Raw genomic sequence first — 22,923 nt, 5'->3', positions numbered from 1 at the left:
AAAAGAACGAAGAAGATGGTTACCGAGGCACCCAAGTTACTTCATAATCTGCACAGGATTTACCCAAAATATAGCGCCTATGTAGAAGAAACTATGAAATGTGTAGAAGGATCATCACATGAACAAACAAACAAGACCCCCATGAACTTGGAAGGCTGTGAACACTAGCAGGACACACGATAGACCTTGGAAGACTGACTGCGTGTAACCTGTGAAGAATACAAATAACACAGGGGCATAATACCAATCCTATACACTTCACTTCTATGCTGGTAGGAATAGGATAGCATACAAGAATTAGTACATCCTGAATCACGATTGGATGTGACAGAGATGCAAAAAATATACGGAGTAGTTGATTCGTAAGCATGATAACATATAAACATGTCAAGGCACACTGTCAGTTACTATGAATGATATTTTTGTCAACAGATGCTACAAACAAGTCACGTGTTGGTCACACATTAGCTCATGAAGCTACCAACCGAACGAATCTTTTGCTTCTAGAAACACTCTGTTCATCACAAGATATAGAATGCAGTATAGAACTCTGTTCAGCACAAAGCACATTGTACAATCTTTTAACTCTATTCAGCAAAAACTAGAGAGTATAGTCTACAACTCTGTTCAGGTAAAACTACAGAGTACTAAACTCTACACCAGTACCGACCATGTCGGCTGTTCCTTGCTCTGAAACTCTGAAACTCTGTCACTTCTGTGCTAGTACTATAAAGTAGTACTCCACAACGTCCGTACTCGATTGGTACCGCTTTATGATGGCCAAGTACCCCAACGAATGCAAAATGCAACCTGTTCCGACTACACAAAGTTCAGCTACACTGGTAGGCAGTTGACAGCCCCCAACTACGTCTATAAGCCCTGCCCTACAGTTCAATTGAAACTAACTCACGTGCGCAAGAAACAAAAATACCTTGCATGTATTTATGCGTTGGCTTCAGGGGACTGCAAGTACACAAAGACGAGGAGGGTGTCAACCGTTGCTGCACTGGAGGCACCATCAAGAAATAGCCTCCAGCTCCTAACCTACGGAAGAGATCCATCGATCACTAACCAACTCTTGACCTCGGCATCACTATCTAGTGCATATCACGAACAGATCTTACGCGGCAAGCAAGAACGAACCAAGGATAAAGGCGGGAGGGAGATGGATCTCATCTATTACCTGGGAGAGACGCCCGCTGCCAGTCGCCGGAGCCGAGGGAGCCGATGGTGCTGCCCGTCCTGGTGGCCGGAGACCCTATACAGGCCACGCGCGCGCCGGATCCGGCCAGATTGATGGAGCGCTGTGCTCGTCGGCGAGCAAGACAGCCGTGGTTGCTGGGCGGCGACGCCTCTATCTCCGGCGAAGTCAAGGCGGGCGGTGGAGAGCAGGGCCGATCGAGATCACAGAGGGAGGGAGAGGGTTGGGGGTGGCGGGCATGGGTGCGTGGGGGCTGAGGGGGTGAGGGAGATGGATCCATAAGGTCCCCTGCCATGGCTTTCCGATCCGCACGACCGTCGCCGTGGGTTTGGATCTGTGGGAAGGGGAGAGGCTGGCAATGGCAGCGGCGACGTATGGATCTGGGTGAGAGAGGAGGGGAAGTCGTGCGGGGGATGAGTGGTGTGCGGGGGAGAGTGGGTGGGTGTGGGTGGGTGAGAGGGTGGACGTTGGATCCATCCGCCGTGGACGGCAAAGATTTCATAGAGCGGGGCGATCCGCGTGATAGATCCTGATTGGTTTGATATTTTTGTCATTTAAAATAGTTTCTAAGTGCTAAAACATAGTAAAATGTGAAGCAACTGCCCGTATTATTTTGCAAAATGGCACCACTAAAATTTTCACGCAAATTATACCACATTTTATGAATGATCACCAACTTTAATACATTTCCAATCTTTCTACGTATTTTTGGCCATTTAAATGGGTTCCTTCCGAATCAGCTGGGACTGGGTCAAATTTGAACTACACCTACTTCATATCTTTCTCGTTATTTTTTACATAAATCATTTTAATATACACAAGTATATATTTCATCAGAGATGCGCCAATAGTTTTGCAAGATTCCACACACAGATACAAATGGTCAAGCCCGCCGTTTTGACCGCATTTTGAAATGGGCATAAAAAATTCAAAAAAATCAAAAAATTGGAAAACCTTCGCATTGTGTCATTATATATGACCAAGTTTCCAGGAAAAATAATAAACTTGTAATACAAAAATTTATTTAAAAAGTGTTCTCAGAAATGAGTTGTCATGCGTGAAGATTCATGGCTTTCAAGCCAAATAATCAATCTTATGGCCACATTCATGGCATAGTTTTTTCAAATGACCAAATATTGTGCACAAGGGTGCATCTTGGAATTCCAAACAATGTTGCCTAAGGGAGTTTTCACTTTCATTGCACAAAAGAGCCATTTTCCATTTTTTGAGTGCCCAAAAGGAGGTTTTTTTCTGAAGGACCTCCCAAATAATTGTTGCAAAATTGGACCAAATCATTTTTCTAAAATACTAGGCCATATTTAATGCACAATTGACCAAATGGTTGGGTTTCAAAAGATTCGATCCAGCTCTGGTGAAAAAGACAAATTTTCGCCGATTCAGCAGGAAGCGGGTCAAATTTGAACTGCAGCTGCCACATAGTTTGCTTTTTATTTTTTCTCAAAATCATTTTAGGTACAAAAGTATCTATTTTATCAGAGAAACACCAAAAAAATTCCAATATTCGACAACTAGCTAGGAACGGTCATTCCCGCCGTTTTGACCGCATTTTGAAACGGGCATAACAAATTAAAAAAAACAAAAATTGGGAAACCTTCACATTGTGTCATTATATGTGGCCAAGTTACTAGGAAAAATAACAAACTTGTAATACATCAATTATTTTAAAAAAGTGTTCTCAGAAACAAGCTATCACGTGTGGAGATCAATGGCTTTCAAGCCAAATGATCAATCTTATGGCCTCATTCATGGCATAGTTTGTTTAAATGATCTCATATTGTGCACAAGGGCTCATATTGGAATGGCAAACAATGTTGCCTAAGGAAGTTTTCATTTTCTTTGGAAGAAAAAACCATTTTCCATTTTTCGAGTGCCCAAAAGGAGGTTTTTTTGTGAAGGACCTCGCAAATAATTGTTGCAAAATTGGACCAAATCATTTTTCTAAAATGCAAGGCCATATTTAATGCACAATTGACCAAATGGTTGGGTGTCAAAAGATTCGATCCACCTCTGGTGAAAAAGACAAATTTCCGCCAATTCAGTAGGAAGCGGGTCAAATTTGAACTGCAGCTGCCACATAGTTTGCTTTTTATTTTTTCTAAAAATCATTTTTAGGTACAAAAGTATCTATTTTATCAGAGAAACACCAAAAAAAATCCAAGATTCAACAACTAGCTAGGAACGGTCGTTCCCGCTGTTTTGACCGCATTTCGAAACGGGCATAAAAAATTCAAAAAAATCAAAAAATTGGGAAACCTTCGCATTGTGTCATTATATGTGGCCAAGTTCCGAGGAACAATAACAAACTTGTAATACGGCAGTTATTTTAAAAAAAGTGATCTAAAAAATGAGTTGTCATTCGTGAAGATTCATGGCTTTCAAGCCAAATGATCAATATTATGGCCACATTCATGGCATATTTTGTTCAAATTATCTCATATTGTACACAAGGGTGCATCTTGGAATGGCAAACAATGTTGCCTATGGAAGTTTTCATTTTCTGTGCACGGAAAATTCATTTTCCATTTTCCGAGTGCCTGAAATGAGGTTTTTTTTGTGAAGGACCTCCCAAATAATTGTTGCAAAATTGGACCAAATCAATTTTCTAAAATAGTAGGCCATATTTAATGCACAATTGAAAAAATGGTTGGGTGTCAAAAGTTTTGATCCACCTCTGGTGAAAAAGACAAATTCCCGCCGATTCAGTAGGAAGCGGGTCAAATTTGAACTACAACTGCCTCATAGTTTGCTATTTATTTTTTCCAAAAATAATTTCTAGTTACATAAGTACCTATTTAATCGTAAATACATGGTTTGGTGGCGATACGTCAAGGTTTGGATGGTGGTCGAGGACCCCAACTCTAGAGTGCGTAAACTCGCATGCCGCCGCGTGGTCACCGCGTGACCGTGGCGTTGCCATGTGTTCTGGGCGGCCTAGGTATGTCTAGTGGGTTGGGCACTCCCCAGGTAGGTGCTAGGAAGAAAATTACAACATAAGATTCTCACGAGGAAACCGATCAATGCTTAAACATGAATTAGCAGCCAAGTGTTTGATTAGCAGTACGGGAAATGTACATGGCTAATGGGCGTGAGTTCTGGCTGAGGATGATCAGTAACTAAGAAGACCGTCTTCACAAATTTTAAGCTCAAAAGGAGGAGCCTAGGTGGTACTTGCTTTGCAAACTACCACACTGGACATAAATACGAATGTTGAAGCTCGGCTCAAAATAATGAATGGATTGAGCTGGCATTTCGTGGAGGATGGTTATTTGGGCATAGAAACGCACTGTAGAAAATGGATACTCTTTGGACATGCCAAAGTGGTACTTCCTTCACAAACTGTTGTTCTGAACAGAATAGGAAAATGAATATTTTTGAATTATTTTTGAACTAGGCAAGGAAGGTTTTTACATATTTGACGAAGATATGACCCAAATAATTTATGAGATTTTTTTGGGAATTTTGGGAATGACAGAAATATAGGTTGCTTCACAACCTAGGGCAAAAACTGCCACATGGACATGACACATAGGCCAAACTGATGAGGTGGCGCCTAGTCATAGCAACCCACCACAATTTACAAGGCTATGACCATCTATATTGGTCGTTAACAACTAGAAATAAGGCAGCGGACTAGCGCTGTTTGCTTTATGACCATTTCATGTAAGGACATTACAACCTTTCTGACCAAAATGGTCGCAATGGTTTAGTGTTTGGAGCGCCCCGAACAGCTTTTAACCAATTGGTCTGAAATGGTCATAGATCTATGACCATTTCTTCCAGGGTCACTGACAGAAGGTCACTAGTTGACATATTTCTTGTAGTGGGAGGGCGCCGGCGGTCGCCGCGCACTTGAGCTGGTCTGCAGAGCTGAAGGTGATGGCGCACTTGGACCACCTGAGCGGGCGTGTGGCCTCGAGCCTGGGAAGGGCCGCGTTGACCTCACGAGCGAACTGGTTGAAGACATGCGGAGAGGCTGTGGCTTGATCACCACCCAAGATACAGGCGATGGCGCGTGGCTCCTGGAAGCCCCAGCCCCCTCGTCCTAATGGTGGTCATTATTTCTTCTTGGTGGTGGCGGCAGTAGAGGGAGGCCAGCGTTGCCCTGAGGACGGCCCTCACAAGGCTGCTCCCTCCAGCGGCCCTCGTGAGGCTGGTCCCACCAGCGGTCCTCGCGAGGTCAGTCGCGCCACTCCTGGCGGGGGCCGTGGTCGTCCCAGCATCCTGCACTTCATCCTCCTCCTCATCCGTAGCCTCAGTCATTGTGCCCGGGGCGCCGACCGAAGCGCCCCTCCGCAGCCTCCTCCCACCTCTCTTCGGATCTAGATTCAGCCAACTACCACAAGCTCTTCCCACCCGATCTGGACCACCGAATCTCAGATCCGATGGCCTAGAGAGCCTCTACAGCCCCAGCTTCTCCCAGCTCCCGCACGGGCCGAGAGCCTCCTCCCGCTCGACCGCGTTGGCGAGCGCCACCGCTGGAGATGCCCCGTCCACCACCCGAACCTGCCAGGACGTGCAGATGAGTCGCCGTCTGTCTCTTTTTCTCCCCCTGTTTTTCCTCTCTTTCCTCCTCTAACCTCTCCCTCTCGTTTGATTTCTTCTCTGCCAGGAAACGAAAGGGGCTGGCGCCCTGATGCCGTGGCCGCAGGCGACCGAAGCCGCTGTGTGCCCTCTCCTTCCCGTCTCCTACCTTGCCGTCCAGACACCGCATCGCCGTCCAGGACCCCGCTGGCCTCCCCTTTTCTTCTACTGCAGGAAGAGGACGATGCATCCAGCGAGCGCCTGCTCGTCCCAGCCGCGTCCCTCGGAAGCTCGCCGCCACGGAGCATCTCCGGCCTCTCCTTCGCTCCGACCCAGGCCTCCGGCGGCCTTGCCGTCGTCGTCGCCATGGTGAGCAGACGGTCGACTGCGACCTTGCCTCTTCCTCCTCCTCTCCACGCCCTGACTATCGGCCATGTTTTTCCCCCACAGGAGCTCGTCCATTTCCCAAGGGCTCCACCGACCACGGCCTTCGACGGAGTCCACGACGTCCAGCTCGTCCTACCTCCCGCAGGCTCCCCGTTGCTTGCCGGAGCCCCAGCGCCGCCGCGTGACCTCGCCCATGCCTTTTGTCGCTGCCTCTGTTCTTCTTTCAGAGAATGAGCGCCTCGCGTTGACCCGCTCTTCCTCGCTGACCCGCTCATTGGCCAGATCCACACGCGCCTGGGCCGGCCTCGCCTCGGCCCAGCTCGCGGCCTGCCAGCCTGTCCACTGAACCGGGCCATGGGGGAGCTGCCCCTCCAGCGCCCCTCCTGTTGTTTCTTTCTCTCCATTTGGGCCAGCAGATTTCGGCCCATTGATGTTTTTTTCCTTTGTGCAATTTATCTATTTATCCAGAGCCGTCCAGTTTTACAGAAAGCCCCTTGCACTTCATGCATTTAATATCTCCACAACCGTGCATCGGTTTAAAACAATTTATATATGTAATATGCCTAGAATTCTGTCTAGTTTAATAATTTGCAACTGTCATCCATGTTTGAAATGCTTAAATTGATGTTTGATTAAATTTGCTCTAATAATATGTTAAAATGCTTTAATTCATAACTAAATAACCGTAGCTCGGTTTTAAATAAACTTTATATGTAAATGGGGTAGAAAAATGCCTAGTTTATCATGGTGACATTGCTTTGCATGTTAAACAACTCTAAAATATGGTTTAGGGCAGATCAGGACCAAACCAAATATATGCACATGAGGAGTTTTCGGATTTGTTGTTTGTTGTTCCCGGCCTCATTTAAACTTGACTAGATAGGTAGTTTTGCTTTGCTTCACCCTCTTGCCATGTTAATCAACAGTTAATCTTGTTGGGTACATAAACGAGAGAGTACTAAATAAGTCATGTGGTGTTTTCTTCAATATGCAACTCCATTGCATATTGAGCTCTACTTAAGTTGTAGTGTTTTTTGTTGCACTTTGCCATGCCATGCCATGTATCATTAAACCGGACATGCATCATACTTGGTTGTGCATCATGCCATGTCCATGTGTTGTTTGTTTACTATGTTGTGTGCTTCTTTCCAGGGTTGCTTCTTCGGGTTGGTTCCGATAACGTGGCGTTTGTGAGGACCCGTTCGACTATGCCCGTTTGTCTTCTTCATGGACTCGTTCTTCTTCCTTGCGGGATTTCAGGCAAGGTGACCATACCCTCGAAATCACTTCTATCTTTGCTTGCTAGTTGCTCGCTCTTTTGCTATGCCTATGCTGCGATACCTACCACTTGCTTATCATGCCTCCCATATTGTTGAGCCAAGCCTCTAACCCACCTTGTCCTAGCAAACCGTTGTTTGGCTATGTTACCGCTTTGCTCAGCCCCTCTTATAGCGTTGTTAGTTGCAGGTGAAGATTGGAGCTTGTTCCATGTTGGAATATGGATATTTTGTTGGGATATCACAATATCTCTTATTTAATTAATGCATCTATATACTTGGTAAAGGGTGGAAGGCTCGGCCTTATGCATGGTGTTTTGTTCCACTCTTGCCGCCCTAGTTTCCGTCATATCGGTGTTATGTTCCCGGATTTTGCATTCCTTACGCGGTTGGGTTATAATGGGAACCCCTTGACAGTTCGCTTTGAATAAAACTCCTCCAGCAAGGCCCAACCTTGGTTTTACCATTTGCCACCTAGCCTTTTTCCCTTGGGAGTCGCGCATCCCGAGGGTCATCTTTATTTTAAATCCCCGGGCCAGTGCTTGTCTAAGTGTTGGTCCAACCCAGAGCACCGTGCGGGGCCATCCCTTGGCAACTTGGGTTACGTTGGCTCCCGTACGCTTAGCTTATCCGGTGTGCCCTGAGAACGAGATATGTGCAGCTCCTATCGGGATGTCGGTGCATCGAGTGGTCTTGCTGGACTTGTTTTACCATTGTCGAGGATGTCTTGTAACCGGGATTCCGAGCCTGATTGGGTCTTCCCGCTAGAAGGAATATCCTTCGTTGACCGTGAGAGCTTGTGATGGGCTAAGTTGGGACTCCCCTGCAGGGTTTTGAACTTTCGAAAGCCGTGCTCGCGGTTATGGGCAGATGGGAATTTGTTAATGTCCAGTTGTAGAAAACCTGAAGTTGATCTTAATTAAAATACATCAACCGTGATGGTCTCTTCTCGGCGGAGTCCGAGAAGTGAACACGGTGTTGGAGTAATGCTTGACGTAGGTTGTTCTAGGGTCACTTCTTGATCATTAGTTGTTCAACCGTGCTTTTGCCTTCTCTTCTCACTCTCTTTTGTGAATATGTTTAGCCACCATATATGCTAGTCGCTTGCTGCAGCTCCACCCCATACCTTTTACCCTTCCTATAAGTTTAAATAGTCTTGATCACGAGGGTGTGAGATTGCTGAGTCCTCGTGACTCACAGATACTTCCAAAACCAGTTTGCAGGTGTCGATGTTACCAAGCAGGTGATGCAACCAAGCTCAAGGAGGAGCTCGATGAAGATCTTGTCCTTTGTGTTGTTTCGTTCTAGTTGATCAGTAGTGGAGCCCAGTCGGTACGATCGGGGATCTGTGTAGCATTTGGGGTAGTCTTCTTTTATTTTGGTTCCATAGGCGGACCTTGAGTGTATTTGGATGATGTAATGCTTTATTCATGTAATTGTGTGAAGTGGCGAGTGTAAGCCAACTATGTATCTTTTCCCTTATTGTATTACATGGGTTGTTTGCGAAGATTACCTCACTTGCGACATTGCTTTCGATGTGGTTATGCCTCCAAGTCGTGCTTCGACACGTGGGAGATATAGCCGCATCAAGGGCGTTACAAATAACTTGCGGAAGCATTAAAGATAAATGAGTCCATCCAACTCCACGGCAAAACTGAGTGCATGACAACGACCTATCGCACCTTTCTCTTTGTCTGAAAATTCCGCAACATGATACATTGCAGCCTTGTAGGTCAGCACATGGAATATGCTGGCAAGATAACACTATAGAGACTGAACAAATAGGAGCTATCACTACATGCATATTTGGCTGGTGGAGGCTCTATGGTTTTCATTTCCATAAAGCTATTTTTTCCTACAACAAAGGAATAAATTTTATTAAACTACAAAGTTTATGTCATTATTAAGAAGGTTCCTCCAACTCAATCTCAAAAAATATTAATAACCCAACAAATTCATTAAGTAAAGTGATAAGATCAACCAATAATTCAAATACTAGATACTCAAGATGTCCATAACCAGGGACACAGCTAACCATGACTAGTTTATACACTCTGCGGAGATTTGCACACTTTTCCCCACAAGACTCGACCACATCCATGATCGGATGATCGAGACATAGTCTTTCTGAAGCATTAACCCTTTACTCTGGGTAGACAGTACCACCTACTTTCCCCTACATCTGCTATCCTACCACTGAAAGAGGTCACGCAACTTACTCAACTATGCCAGAGCCCATAATGGCTTGTGGCTGCCCACGTAATTTTCTGAGGATGAATAATTTTATGATCCCTTTGAGCCTGGGTGGCATTCCATAGGATAATCACACGGGTACTCCGGGATATACTAGGACAACACTAGATTGCTCCAGGTGCCCACAACCAATCCACCCAGATGTGTATTAAAGTAGCCACCTTAAGTTTCCCTTAGTTAAATATTAACTCACACATCTTTCTTGAATCTCACATACCAATCCCGTCTATGAGCAGGGCTAAGCAATATGAGCATAACGTATAATTCCCGAGGTTGATAAAAAGACAATAGGTTCCTACCTCATCATGTTTCCCACACCCACATGTTATCAAAACCTACTCATGCAATGTTTGAGGATTGAAAGTAATGCATAAAAACTGGGTAATAAATGGATATTATCAAAGTGTAACTTGCATTCGTGACGATTGGAAAACTCTAGAGATTCGTAGTAGCAAGCTTACTCTATCGTGAACAAACAATAGCATACATAAGCACTCAAGCATATGATGCGAAGGTAAAACCAAAATAAAAGATCTAAACAGAAAGTTCAAGTGAAGATCTTCTATTTGCAAAACGAATCAATCGAATTGGAGATGCGAAACTCAAACTACGATCAAAAGAAGTTCGAATTCAAATCTTCTTGAAACCAAATTTTAAATTTTCAAAATCATGTACAAGTTGTTTATTTGGACAGAGGGGAACAAGACGAATATTTTGGCATTGGTTTCATCGGATTTGGATAAACGAGCAAAAAGTAATGAGGGTTTAAAGATCAGGGACTAATCTGCGATGAAAAATAATTATGGATAGGTCCCAGGCCGAAAATAAACTGAAAAAGAAAAATCTAAAGAACGAACGTTCGCAAACAGAAAGTAATGAACGAATTCTTTCGTTAACGGAACCAAACGGGCGAACGCTCACTAAATAACTTAACCTAATAAATAAACCGATCTAAATAAATAAATAAAACCGAACTAAATAAGAACCGGGGCGGGTTTTAGCGGTTTATACCGGTTCAAAAAAAACCGGCGGCGGCGGCGGGCTCCGGCAACGGCGTGTTGGCGGCGAGGCGGGCTCCGATGGCGCGAGGCGATCCGGCGACGTGGGGCGGCGGCGCTGGTGGCTAGCAATGACGCGGGGAGGCAGTGGTGGCGGCGTGGCAAGGCGGGCTCCGGCGGCGGCGGCGGTTTGGAGCGGCAGGAGGCGGCGCGACATTTGTGGAGGAGAGGGGGGTCGGGCTGCCTTATAAAGGGACAGGGGAGGGGCGGCTTGGAGGAGGGGTCACGAAGGCAGCGGCGCGAGTCCGAGCCGGACACCGCGGCGGCAGGACTCCCAGCCGGAGTCGGTCGCGGGCGGGGTGCTGGGCCGGCTAGGCCTTCGGCCGAGTTTGATCTGGAAGAACTTTTTTATATATAATAATTTCACCGCAGAGAAAAAATCAAAAATAAAATAAAGTAAAAATTCTAAAATTTCATAAGTAATTTTCACGGTCCTCTCCTAATATTTAGGACAATGTGAACATTTTTCTGGGCTAAATGCATATTTTTCCCTAATTTAACTGAATAAAATATCAAATAAAAATCATATAAAATATATTTTTATTCAAAATTATATTTCCATTATTTCCTCGCTATTTTGACGCAAATTACCTTGACGCAAATTACCAATTTTGAAAATTAAAAAAAATGAAATTATATGAAAACCTCCAACTCTCTCAAATGGTCCTTGAGTTGCTTAAGGTCTCTTGGATCAAAATGTCGAAATAAACCAAATTCAAAATGCAAAAAATCATGGATGCATATGATGACCTAATGATTAACATCCAAATTGAAAATTGGGATGTTACACTCAGAATTCATCGGATCCCAACAAACAGACCACAAGAAGTCATTACATCAAATAGATCTCCAAGAACGTCAAGGAGAACATTGTATTGAAGATTAAAGAGAGAGAGAAGAAGCCATCTAGGTACTAGCTATGGGCTCGTAGGACTGTGGTGAACTACTCACACATCATTGGAAGGGCAGCAAGGTTGATGTAGAGCCCCTTTGTGATTGGTTCCCCACCCCCCGGCAGATTACCGGAGAAGGCCTCCAGATGTGAAAATAATTTTGGGTGGGTCTCTGATGTCAGGGGAATATTTGAGAATTTATAGAGGTGGATTTAGGTCATGAGGTGCCACGAGGGGCCCACAAGCCTGGGGGGCGCCCCTCCCAAGCTTGTCACTACCTCGTGGCTCGTCAGGTCTTCTCCCGAACTTTCTAGGGTTTCTTCTGGTCTAGAAAAAATTAATCCAATGCTTTTTCTCCATTTGGACCCTATTTGATATTGATTTCCTGAAAAGCCAAAAACATGCAAAAAAAACAACAACTGGCACTAGGCACTAGGTTAATAGGTTAGTACCAAAAAATGATATATAATTGCATATACACACATCCAAGATTGATACTATAATAGCATTTAACAATCAAAAATTATAGATACGTTGGAGACGTATCACTCCCCCATCCTCCTGACCAAACGCCACATTTCCCCTATTTCCACCTTCCTTTCCAAGGTTAAGCCTTCACTACTTGCTTGCAGTGCCACCTCCTAGCCGATGACGCTCCTTCTCGCTGCTCTGCCTCGTCGATCTAGGAAGGTAATCCACACCCGACCCCCATCCTCCTCCTCCTTGCACACCCCACATGTCCCGACCACCGGCGCGACACCTTCCACCCAAAACACCGACCCATCCTCCAAATAAGCGCCTCCCTAAGCCATGGTGCATGAAGTATAGCCAGGAGCTTAAGGAGCATTTGGCATTAAAGAAGCATATCGCGGCCACACACGTGGATGAGGTCGCGACGGCTGCCATTCGTGCCGACCCCAGATCTTGGAGGAGCACCTTGCTATCGAGTCCACTGTAGATGCCTCATGCATCAACACCGCCACGTGGTTGGATGCTTTAAATGACAGTTTGTGTCGTTTTCTCAAGGTGACTGTTGGTGCCTTCGATGAAGACTAGGAGGTGTTTTCTCAGTGTGCCCATGCTTACCTCAACTCCAGAGCCAGCAGGTTGGTGCTCAGAGAGGCTTGGGTGACTCACTACGAGGAGGGCACCCATGATGTGGAGGCCTAGCCCTCTTTCAAGTCTAAGGAGCCAATCGTCATTCTTATGTCTGACGGTGAGGAGTAGCTTATCTTTTTTCTCACAGAAGGGCCTATATTCAGCTAGCTAGCTACGCCGGGTAAAGCATGTTCGGTTTACCAGTTGCATGTGCTGCTCCTGCTTTTCCGTTTCAATTTATAGTGAATTATTCTATGTACCATTACTATGCAATCTGATCCTCTAATATATCGTGTAATGTGGTTCCCAGTTAACCGTTTGGTTAATTTGTTGTCATGTTCAGTTAACTATCTGGTTCAATTCTGCAATGCGATGTTCAATTCTTGTGGGTGCAATTTTGTATTGTCTTCCATGTGGGAAATAAATCGAATTTGGCTGTACAAAATACATGAGAAACAAATACAATTTCTATATTTCCAAGTTGTTAGGCATGCTTTGTTTGGTTAACTGTCTGTTCTTCTAGTATGTTATATATTGTGCAATCTGGTGCTTAGTTAATGTTTGGTTAATTTGTTCTGGTGTTTAGTTAACTGTTTGGTTCAATTCTTCAATGTGATGTTCAGTTGTTGTGGGTACAATTTTGTATTGTTATGCATGTGAGGAATAAATACAATTTGGCAGTAGTAAATACATGAGAAACATATACAATTGCTGTATTTCCTAGTTCTTAATCATGCTTGGTTTGGATAAATGAATTTTCCATATGTCTCAAATTAATCTTCTTAATCAGCAATGTGTTTATTTTTCATCAACATATTTTACTAATAGTATGCCAACCCTCACTTAACCAGATCAATAACTACCTTATATGTGTTGTAGGAAAACAATGGGAAGCACTGAGGTTTACGATCGAGGTTTGCACATGCATGGTCCTTTGTCTAATAGCACATTATTGTGCAATTGCAGGAACCATTCTAATATTTAGGTTTTTAACCATTTGGTCTTGCACATGTAGGTCCTGCTGTCAGAGGATTTGACCCACTGTTTGACCCATTTTGCATGTGAGGAAATGAGTTGTCCATAAATATCAGTCAAGTCAAGAAACTTAGAAAGGTTGTTAGGATAAAGAAACTGGCAACGAAAAACAGTAAGATCTTTGCCTGCACAATGAAGAAGACATCAGTGAACTGCAGGATGATACTAACTCTTATACCTTTTCCTTTTTATTCCTTTGCGCCATTTCCAAATTTAGAGAAGATATTTATGCATATCTTTATTTTCAGGCCTTTCCAAAGAAGTTCACTAATGATTACCTCTCAAACCACCTGTATGGTCAGGAGGCGAGGAAGGTATTCATACAACACGCACGGTACAATATTGAAGTCTTCCTCAGGAGGACGAAGGATGGATGGTCAATCAACCACAAGCACTGGCCTAAAGTTCCAAGGACCTTCAACAACATTGAAGGCTCAATATTCGCCTTCTGCTTCAGCAGTTTTCCAGATGAGGTTCATCTCTCTATCTACCATCTATGATGCTAATTTCCAAAGGTTATAGATGTTGCATGTGAAACTTGGTGCTGGTGCAGTTGTGTAATGGGGTAGCTAGCTATATGCCTATATGGTGTAAATGAGTGTTGATGCTATATGATGTTCTACTCTGATGCATTTCAATTATGAAATTCTGGTTCCGTATTATGAAAATGAAATATATTGTGTGCCTAATATGAAATGCCAATTTGATTAATAAATGGATAATTTATAATAGGCCAATTAGCCTGCTTATTGGGGTTTTTCTATTGCAAATGGTTATTAAGACAACACTATGGACGATGACCTCAGACAACCCATACATTCTATAGGAAGTAAATGTGTTGGATCAATGAACAATCATAAACGATTTCCTCTAGAAAACTGTTTGTGTTAGGCCACCTTGCACAAGCGTTTTCCACATAAAAATTGTGTGTGATGGATAGCCTATGCCACATAGTTTCTTATAGGCACCGTGTGTGATGCATTCAATAACGCAAACGATAAAATTGTTAATATCATCTACAATGGCAATGCTATCACAGACAATTTGATGGGGAAAATTGTGTGTGATGTACGTGCGAATGGAAATGTTTGTCTGGGATTCATCGTGTGGGATGTACATGCGAACAAACATGGATTTCTTGGATTGACTCTGTGGGATGTACATACGAACGGAAATGTATTCCTTGGATTGACTGTGTGGGATGTACATACGAACGGAAACATATGGTTTGGGTTGACTTCGTGAGATGTACTTACAAACAGAAATGATTGTGCTTGTATAATTGTCTGCGATGGCTCACCCGGTCACACACGAGGTATTTTTGCCCCGCGTGTGTGACCAGAGGGCCTATCCCTGACGATTTCTGGGTCGTGTGGGAAGGACCCCCTATTGCACACACTGACATGGCGACGGTCTAAAACTCCGCCGCGGAAAGGGGGTAAAAACCGTCTGGATAGCACGACCCTGCACCAGTGATAACCTACTATACTTCTAGTTTGCTCCCTATTATTTAAAGTTTAATAAAGTAGAATGCCATGTTAATCATGTTTTCTGAATTATTCGTGCAATAAAAAACATCCCAAAAATAGAAGTCCTCGGAATGTGCTAAAAATTTAGTATGATTTTTCCAGAATATTTAAGAATTGCTGCCACTGAGCACCCCCCCGGGGGGTGCACCTGTGAGAAACAATCTCACATGGTGCACCCACCCCCTGGGCACACCATGCATGCCTGTGGCCCCCACAGGGACCCACTCACTTATACCTCATTCCCATAGCCTTCTCCTACCTCCAAAAAAAATCAAACTTGCTCTCATTCCCGTGTTCTTGCTCATTTTCTTGCGATCTTCGATCTCCTTGGTCGGAGCTCCATTTTCAAAGTTGTTTGAAGGAACTGCTCCTTGGTATGTGACTCCTTGATGACCCACAAGTATAGGGGATCTATCACAGTCCTTTCAATAAGTAAGAGTATCGAACCCAACGAGGAGCATAACGAACTGACAAGCAGTTTTCAGTAAGGTATTCTCTGCAAGCACTGAAATTCGGTAACAGATAGTTTTGTGATAAGGTAATTTGTAACAGGTAATAAGTAATAAAAGTAAATAAGGTGAAGAAAGGTGGCCCAATCCTTTTTGTTGCAAGGGATAAGCCTGGACAAACTCTTATATAAAGGAAAGCACTCCCGAGGACACATGGGAATTATCATCAAGCTAGTTTTCATCATGCTCATATGATTCGCGTTCGTTACTTTGATAATTTGATATATGGGTGGACCGGTGCTTGGGTACTGCCCTTCCTTGGACAAGCATCCCACTTATGATTAACCCCCCTCGCAAGCATCCGCAACTACGAAAGAAGAATTAAGGTAAACCTAACCGTAGCATGAAACATATGGATCCAAATCAGCCCCTTACGAAGCAACGTATAAACTAGGGTTTAAGCTTCTGTCACTCTAGCAACACATCATATACTTATTAATTCCCAATGCCTCCCCCTAGGCCCAAACAATGGTGAAGTGTCATGTAGTCGACGTTCACATAACACCACTAGAGGAAAGATAACATACATCTCATCGAAATATCTAACGAATACCGAATTCACATGACTACTTATAGCAAGACTTCTCCCATGTCCTCAGGAACAAACGTAAATACTCACAAATCATATTCATGTTCATAATCAAAGGGGTATTAATATGCATAAAGGATCTGAACATATAATCTTCCACCGAGTAAACCAACTAGCATCAACTAGAAGGAGTAATCAACACTACTAGCAACCCATAGGTACCAATCTGAGGTTTTGAGACAAAGATCAGATACAAGAGATGAACTAGGGTTTGAGAAGCGATGGTGCTGGTGAAGATGGTGATGGAGATTGACCCCCTCCCGATGAGAGGATCGATGGTGATGACGATGGTGATGATTTCCCCCTCCCGGAGGGATATTTCCCCGACAGAACAGCTCTGCCGGAGCCCTAGATTGGTTCCGCCAAGGTTCCGCCTCGAGACGGCGGCGCTTCATCCTGAAAGCTTCCTTCTGATTTTTTTTCAAGGGCAAAAGACACCTTATACCAGAAGATGGGCATCGGGGGCCTGCCAGGTGGCCCACGAGGTAGGGGGCGCGCCCAGGGGGTAGGGTGCGCCCTCCACCCTCGTGGACGGTGGGTGGCCCCCCTTTGGTGCTTTCTTTGCCCAATATTTTTTATATATTCCAAAACTGACTTTCGTGGAGTTTCTGGACTTTTAGAGTTGTGCAGAATAGGTCTCTAATATTTGCTCCTTTTCCAGCCCAGAATTCTAACTGTCGACATTCTCCCTCTTCATGTAAACCTTGTAAATTAAGAGAGAAGAGGCATAAGTATTGTGATATAATGTGTAATGACAGCCCATAATGCAATAATTATCGATATAAAAGCATGATCCAAAAAGGACGTATCAACTCCCCCAAGCTTAGACCTCGCTTGTCCTCAAGCGGAAGCCGATATTGAAAAATATGTCCACATGTTTAGAAATAGAGGTGTCGATAAAATAAAATATGGACATGAGGGCATCATGATCATTCTTAGAATAGCAACACACACACACACATATATATATATATATTGTCATATGATTTCTTATGCTAAAGTGACAATCTATTCACAATGTAAATTATGAACCAGAAACTTCAGTGAAAACTAGCAAACTATAATCTCAGTCATTGAAGCAATTGCAATTTATCATAAAATCGGAAAGAGTCAAGCACTGGTGCGCGACGGTCCTAAACAAACGGTTTTTTACCCCTTTCCGCGACGGCATATGGAACCGTCGCCAAGTGAGTGTGGGCGATAGGGGGGGTCCTTCCCACACGACCCAGAAACCGTCAGGGATAGGGAGCCTTGATGCATACGGTTGTCCCTATATAACCATTTCCAATATCTCGAATATCCCAAACGCTTCATCCTTGCTACTCGTTTGTGCTTGCATTGCCATTGCATCGATGTTTTGTGGTTCTGCCTAAAACCAAGTAGATTCTAGGCACGGGAGCTTTCCAGGCAGATTCTAGGCAGATTCCAGGCATGAGAGATCTACGAGGCCTGGCACATCACGAATAGTTCATGATTATAAACCGTGTACGATAGGTAGACAATCACACACATTTAGTTTTCCCGCACCGTATGTGATAGTGTCTGACATCACACACCTTTGCAAACGGCAACTGTGTGCATGCTTGCACACGTTTCCTCTATGTGAACCGTCTCGGATTATGGTGTATATCGCAAACGTTTGTGTTTTACCAACCGTGTGTGCCGTAATAACTTGCACAACGTAATTTCGCCCTAATTTAATTGCTGCTATTTAAAATTGTACCTAATTTAAACTTGAAAGTAGGCTATATCTTTGTTCATATCCATCAGGTTCAAATAACGAATGCATTATTCGATTCACAGGTACATATGTTTAAGCATTACATAAGCACCAAATAAAGAATGGTGTACCAGGGCTCTATACTTGTACTATTACAGATGGTAATGAAAGAGGCGATAGACATTCTAGTTGCTGAACAAGGTGAAGCGGAATGGCCCTATTGTGCTCTCCTGGATGCAGAAGGCATGCAGGACTCTAGTCCAGCCCCTTGTGATGGTCGGCCACCAATCATGTAGTTCGAGAGGTAATCTTGAGTAAACTGCTTCAGGATCCACTACAAAATAAAAAAGATTCAGATATTGTCATCTAAAACAACTCATTACGGGCAGTAAAAATAAGACTACAAGGTTCTTACTTACCATCCTGCAGTTCACTGTTGTCTTGCATAAAGTGTAAACAAATAGTTCGATTGACATCTTTTGACCCATTTTAGGAACAATCTTTATCAGTTTCCTCACTTGATGCTGGTTCATGAATATCTCATTGCCCCATGCGTAGAAAGGGTCGAAGTGTGGATCTTTGGTAATGATATATGTACCTAAAAGCACCAACTTAATATTAGAAGCTAAACAACAATTGAAAATGATGTAGTACAACATTCCATCCATCCCATTATATAAGATTTTATTACATGTATATCTAGACATCATCAGAACATTAAGGTAACACTCTTCCTTGTTGCTATGTAGCCTGGGATTGCATATTTAGTAATTTAGTACAATGCATGTTGCTAAACAACAATTGAAAAACGAAAAGGCATGTTAACTGCAATAGCCTTAACAGCAACCAAATATCGTAATTCATAGTGGTATTGTTGAAACTGTTATTGATGAAATTGAACTGCACGGCAAATAGTTGCACATATAGAGCATCATATTATGAAGAACTGAAGTAAACAAGTCATAAGGACATCTCTAGGCGATCCTTAAAAAGTTAAAGGACTAAAACCCTTAGTGGATATATATATACTCCAGCTATTTTTGGCCTCTTCTAGTCGATCCCCTAAACTTAAGGTTGTAAACTTCAATTTGATCAAGTTCAAAGTAGGTTCAATCGAAAGTAGCATGCATTCAAACATAAACATAGATAGTTTTGCATAACCGAACATAAAACATAAATTTAAACTAAGCTAAACTACTTTTGGTCAAAGTAGAGGTCGAGCCAATCCTTCCTCGTCATGTACGGTGTGCCGCGAGCCTGGTCCGGGATAGTACCGTCGTCGGGGTCGTTTGGGGAAGGCACTCCTCCACTCGTCAACATCGATCTCCTCGTTCTGGGGGCGCACCTCGACGCCCTCTGCGCTGCCGCCACCGCCACCTTTGACCTCGTCATCAGAGGAGAGCGCGATAACATCGTCGCCCTGCGCGCTGCCTTCCTCGCCGCCTTCGACCTCGTCATCGGAGGAGAGCGCGATAACGTCGCCGCCCTCCACGCCGGCAAAGATCGCCCGCTCCACCTCCACGAGCTCTGGGTGCTGCTAGCGGAGCTCTTGCATGTAGGCCTCGACGGTGGCCTCGGCCTCGAGACGCTCCCACGCCTCGCGATCCTCCTGCGCCATAGCCAAGCTCACCACCCCTGGCTCAGGCGGAACGAGGTGGACCGGACGTGTGTCGAAGGGGAAATTTAGCCTAGCCGCTGCGCCGTGGCAGCGGACCCGCCAGCGGTCGTACTCCATGGCCGCGAGCTCGGCCATGTGGAAGCTACCGAGCCACCGGCGAGTGTGGGTCTCTCAATCTGTAATATCGGCGACCCACGTCCCCCACCGCCGCTGCCGGACCCCGAGGTAGGACTTTGTCAGCTGCTGGGTCCGGGGGAGCACCGGGAAGTCCTTGAACCGGCGTAGGGGTGCGGCAGCGCGGATATCGGGGGGCGGCGATGGTGGATCAGGCCCGCGGTGGACGACGGGGACACCTCGGTGGCCACCTTGCCGGTGTCGGGCGAAAAGGCTACGATAAACCTCTTTTTGGCCATTGACTACTCGAGCTCCCCGGCACACAAGCAGAGGTTCGGGATGGAGGCGCCGGCGATGGCGGCGACCTACCAATGGTTTCGAGGGTTGTGTGTGTCTGTGTGAGTGGAGGTTGTGTTTGAGGAAATACTGCGGCAACAGAAAAATTTACTAGGCAGGAGTAACAAGGCGGGGCTACTGAAAATTTGAATCAAGGGCGAGCATATATTTTTGAGATTGTGAGGGATGCAGAGGTGGGAGTAAAATGCCAGGGCTACTGAAAATTAGAATCAAGGGACTGGAGCATAGAGGGATGCAGAGGCGGGAGTTGTGGCGGAGCGAGCTAGTGTGCTTGACACGCCGACTTTGGACTGTAGCCGGCGCACCTTCTCGTGTAAGCCATAGGCGTACTATACACCGACGGTGCTCCAAGATATTTTGTACTACATCTCACATGGTTGGTGAGAATAAACTGTGTGGGATCTACTTGATTTGAACTACAAAATGGGGTCACAGCGGCAATGGACGATGTTTGAATTGCTAGACCTTTTATCTGCAGTGAACATGCAACTGTATGTGTGTCGTGAAAGAATTGGAATTATTAAGGGTTCGTTTGGACATTTCATACATTTAACTAGATTTCTAGCCATTTCAGGTGCACAATTCAAAATTAAACTACATGCACATGCTCCGGTGCATACAAATTGGTTGAAAAATCAAATCTGTGTCCTTTAATGCATGCTTAGGTCCAATGGAAGAAGTGGGAATGAATTTTTTGGGGTTCGTTTGACCATTTTTATACATTAACTGGCTTTTCTAGGCATTTTATGCGCATAATTAAAATTTGAACTACAAGCACATGCTCCAATGCACAAAAGTTGGTTGAAAAATCACATGTGTGTCCTTGGGTGAATTTCTAGGAACGATGCAAGAGATGGGAATGAATTTCAAACACCAGGGCACTGTTGATTGCCGGCAAAACATTGAGATACCTGGTTTTTAAATTCTAGTAAATCCAAAACTCGTCTGAAATTCATGAAACTTGGCATGCTATCATGGAGCGGCATCAACATGTCGTGGTGAAAATTTCGTCCCATTTGGGGCAGGTTTGGGTATAAGTTTCTCACAAACCAGAGCTTCTCACAACAAGCATGATGCTTTCGATATGGAACGTACCACCTTTGGGGACGAGACGATATCCGTTGCCTCTTATTGCTTTCAAAAAATTTCTAGTGTCAACATAGAACAACATGAGTGTTGTGTTCAATCTTGGAATTTTTTGGGGTTCGTTTGGCCTTTTCTATACATTAACTGGGTTTTCTAGGCATTTTATGTGCATAATTCAAATTTGAACTACAAGCACATGCTCCAATGCACCAAAGTTGGTTGAAAAATCACATGTGTGTCCTTGGGTGAATTTCTAGGTCCCGTGCAAGATATGGGAATGAATTTCAAACACCAGGGCACTGTTGATTGCCAGCAAAACATTGAGATGCCTGGTTTTTAAATTCTAGTAAATCCAAAACTCGTCTGAAATTCATGAAACTTGGCATGCTATCATGGAGCGGCATCAACATGTCGTGGTGAAAATTTTGTTCAATTTGAGGCAGGTTTGGGTCTAAGCTTCTCACAAATCAGAGCTTTTCACAACAAGCATGATGGTTTCGATAGGGAACGTACCACCATTGGGGACGAGACAATATCTGTTGCCTCTTATTGCTTTCAAAAAAATTCTAGTGTCAACATAGAACAACATGAGTGTTGTGTTCAATCTTGGAATTTCCCGGGGTTCGTTTGGCCTTTTTTATACATTAACTGGGTTTTCTAGGCATTTTATGTGCATAATTCAAATTTGAACTACAAGCTCATGCTCCAATGCACCAAAGTTGGTTGAAAAATCACATGTGTCTCCTTGGGTGAATTTGTAGGTCCCATGCAAGAGATGGGAATGGAATTCAAACACCATGGCACTGTTGATTGCCAGAAAAACGTTGAGATGCCTGGTTTTTAAATTCTAGTAAATCCAAAACTCGTCTGAAATTCATGAAACTTGGCATGCTATCATGGAGCGACATCAACATGTCGTGGTGAAAATTTTGTCCCATTTGGAGCAGGTTTGGGTATAAGCTTCTCACAAATCAGAGCTTCTCACAACAAGCATGATGGTTTCGATAGGGAACATACCACCTTTGGTGACGAGACGATATCTGTTGCCTCTTATTTCTTTAAAAAATATTCTAGTGCCAACATAGAACAACAGGAGTGTTGTGTTCAATCTTGGATTTTTTCAGGGTTTGTTTGGCCTTTTTATACATTAACTGGGTTTCTAGGCATTTTATGTGCATAATTCAAATTTGAACTACAAGCACATGCTCCAATTTACTAAAGTTGGTTGAAGAATCACATGTGTCTCCTTGGGTGAATTTCTTGGTTCCATGCAAGAGATGGGAATGAAATTCAAACACCAGGGCACTGTTGATTGCTGGAAAACATTGAGATGCCTGGTTTTTAAATTCTAGTAAATCCAAAACTCGTCTGAAATTCACGAAACTTGGCACGCTATCATGGAGCGGCATCAAAATGCCATGGTAAAAAAATTGTCTCGTTTGGGCCAGGTTCGGGTATAAGCTTCTCACAAACCCGAGCTTCTCACAACAAGCATGATGGTTTCGATAAGGAATGTCCCACCTTTGGGGACGAAATGATATCCCTTCCCTCTTATTTCTTTCAAATATTTTCTAGTGTCAACATAGAACAACAAGAGTGTTGTGTCAATTTTTGTGATTTTTCGGGGTTCGTTTGGACATTTTTATGCATTAACTGG

The sequence above is a fragment of the Triticum urartu genome, chromosome 1A (genome assembly GCF_056163025.1).
Source record: "Triticum urartu cultivar PI428250 chromosome 1A, HENAU_Tu73, whole genome shotgun sequence".
NCBI classification, from domain to species: Eukaryota; Viridiplantae; Streptophyta; class Magnoliopsida; order Poales; family Poaceae; genus Triticum; species Triticum urartu.
Note: the sequence above shows the minus strand (reverse complement) of the source record.